The following is a 3,313-nucleotide window of genomic DNA, read 5'->3' on the forward strand; positions in this document are numbered from 1 at the left end:
ATCTCCCTGCAGGCCTTTCTGCTCCATTTCCCGCTCATTCAGCTGCTGAGCTAGACGATTGCTTTGTAATTCAAGGGAGCCCTCTCCCCGCCTGCGAGGCACTGGGCCACAACTGCTTCCAGCAGCGCATGCCCACCGGCTGGCTGTACCAGGGCCTGGCCCTCACCTCCTGCAAGCCCTGGGGTCATGTCCACTGCAGAGAAGGGCTGGGCTTGGCCTCAGAGACCAGCAACCCTCCCACCTGCCCTCTACCCAGAGCAGGGCCACAGGAACCCCCAGGGTCCTGCACCCCGGCCAAGCCTGCCAGACTGACCATCCAGTTGCAAAGGCACCCTGCCCGCTCACACCAGCACCTCTGAAACTTCAGCGCCACCCTGGCAGCAGCGAGGGGCACAGAGACCACACCCAGCACTAGGCACCAGAAGGGTCATTTCACAGATGGCCAGCCAATACTGTCAGCAGCCTGGCACTGCAGGGGCGAGCCTGCCCCCCACGCCTCCTTTGCTCAGTCCACTTGTCTGAGAAGCACCCAGTCTGCAGGGACCGCCCGCTCCACCCTCACGCCCCCTCCACACACATACACACACAGTCTTGACGCCTAGTGTCTCGTCAACAGGTGAGCGGATCCAGAGCCCAGCCCCTCCACCGTTCAAAAGGGTCACAGAGAGCTCCAGCCAAAAAAACAGCCTAGATGGGAAGCATGTGGGGATGCCCAGCACCATGGCCTCTGCCCTGGGCCTGCAGGGCGGGCTGGGCCTGGTGCCCTGCCCTCAATACCCGAGGCCAAGGCCCAGAGCCTGAGGGGCCTCACTGGACTTTGAGGAGCTGGGCCAGATCTCACACGATCAAGCCAGGGGTACCCCCCAGGCAGCAGCCCCCTCCCGGTCAGTCAGCAGTCTATCCCCCTGGATCCCCCAGGGGGAAGGTCCCTCTCCCAGTCAGAGGGGATCCCCAGAATTCAAGCCAGCCCACCCAGGAATTCCACCACAGGCCCCCCTTTCTGGGACAGAGGACCAAGAGGACCTCCAGCGGGAACTGCCAGGGGCTGAGGGGAGAACGGGGGGCCTCCTGGAAGCAGGGACTCTCCCTGCAGGTCTGAAGGATGGGAACAGATGGGGGAGCTCCGGGGCCGGACAGCCACCCCGAGTGAACAGACGCCTTGCCTGACCCTGCACCCCACAAGCCCTAAGAGACGCCAACCGACCACCTGGCCACCGGCCCGCCTGCCTGCTGGCCCTCCTAAGGCCGGAGCTCCAGGGGCTACATCTGGGAAGGGGGAGGTCAGGACGGCCCACTGGCGTCTGGGCTCCAGGGGCAGCCAGTCCCACAAGGCAGCCGTGGGCCACATGGTGAGAGCCAGGCCAGGTTGCATCTGTCCTGAGGGCTATTTTTCCGGCCTTCTCAGTTCCTCAGCCAACAGAGCCCCTCAGGGTTTGCCCAGCTCCATGCCCAACCACTGGCAGTGCCCGAGCAGCACACGAACTGCCTCGTCAGGCCGAGCTGGACTCTCGGCCCTGCCTCCGAGTCACGTGATCCTGTTATTTTGGGAGGCCTGGGATATGCTCTATTTTGGGTTCTGAAGACTCCGGGGAGACCAGTAACCCCTCACCCTGCTCCAGGCTCCCCGACACTTCCCCCCAAGTTCCCTGAGGGGCCCATCAGTGGGCTTTGGCCCTGCTGCTGGCCACCAGCCGCCCACAGGCAGCATGCAGGGACCCAGAGGGTCCAGCGTGCCCTGAAACCTTTGGACCCTGAGGCTCTGGTTGACCGGCCCACAGACCGAGCAGCAAGCACGCCTTGCTGGGATCCTTCCCAAATCCGCACGCAGGCCTCCCCGGTGGGCAGCTCTTACAGAGGGCAAAAGTGCCTTGGCCCCTCAAGGCTGAGGCCTCTAAAGAGCGGCTCCGGCAGGCCACATGGGGTGGCTGTGGGCTCCAGCTGCCCAGGGCTGCCCTGGCGGCCAGCATGCTGACACTCACACCACCCCCCACACACACACACACAAGGGATTAGGCCATGTTGACCAAAGGGCTTAGGCAAGTTGCCTCCTCAATGAGGCTTCAAGTCCGCTGGCCCTCAGCGTCAGTCACAAGCTCAGGAAAAACTCAACTGTAATTAGAGCCCATGACTGGAGCTCCGGCCTGGGGCAGGGGCTTCTGGGAGACCCAGCCAGGAGGGAACACGGGCCCTCGAGACTCCTGAGGGCAAGGAGTGTCCACCAGGGCCCCTGGGCAGTGGGTGGAGGCTCGGCCCCTCCTGTCACGGGGACTCGGCAGCACAGACACCCTGCGGCTGGGTATGCTGGCCCGGCCCGACATGCAGCAGCCTGCACTGGCGCCCAGACCGGACCTGTGCCTCCCATGTCAGGGACAGGGACCTGCCCTGCCCCAGCACCTGGCCAGGGTGCACCCAGGCCCCCACCACGTCCGAGAGACTCTGGGGAGTCACACAGGGGCATCCCAGTAAAGAACATTCCGGAAGAACCCACTGGGGTGGGGGGGGTGAGTTTGTGAGTGTGTGTGTGCCCACGCACATACATGCACTTACATGCACAGAGCTTTAGGGAGGAAGGAGATGGCTGGGCCCACACGGGAGCGCCCCTCCTCCCCAAAGCGGCCAGCAGCAGTAAAGTCTCGGACATGAGCACCCACAAACTGCCGGTCCAAAGCCCAAATTCACCACTCCGTAGCATGGGTCCTCGGGTGTGGCCCTCCCTCCTAGAGCCTTTTATCCCCTGTAAAGTGGGTGGAAGTGGGCCCAGTGCCGGGGGCTTTGGTGAGGGGGTCTCCGTGAGCACTGGAAGTCCAGGGCAAGTCTGCCCTGGGGGACAAACTTATCCTGAGCAGGTTCTGGACAGTCACACCCTCTCGCGATGTCCCCTGGCCTGGTGCCACACGGCCTCCCAAGCACCCCAGCCGCAGGGGGCAGTGGGCAGGCGGGAGGGGCAGCCCACCGAAGCCTTCATTCATAATCAGCTGTTTTAATTTCCATGCAGCACAAATCCGTCACCCCGTCTGACAGGCTGGCAGCAACCCTCTCCACCAAATTAATATCCTCCCAGAGCTCATTTATAAAGTCCCCCCTGCCCACCTACCCTGGTGCCAAAGCCCTGGGGAGGGCATTGTGGCGGGGGCCAGACTCCCTCCCCCACCGCGGAGGGCCTGGAGTTGGGCAAGGGCTGGGGTGTCCCCCCAAAGGCGACTCCTGCTCCGAGAGCCACCCGGTCCCGCGGCCGTTCCAGAGACGGGCCTCCACAAGTCCGCGGGTTCCACAGGCCCCTGCGTGACCACTCGCCTGGGGCTGCTTCGGTGGG

This window comes from Echinops telfairi, unplaced genomic scaffold (genome assembly GCF_000313985.2).
Source record: "Echinops telfairi isolate 266 unplaced genomic scaffold, ASM31398v2 ScPeMD7_25;HRSCAF=90, whole genome shotgun sequence".
Classification (NCBI taxonomy): domain Eukaryota; kingdom Metazoa; phylum Chordata; class Mammalia; order Afrosoricida; family Tenrecidae; genus Echinops; species Echinops telfairi.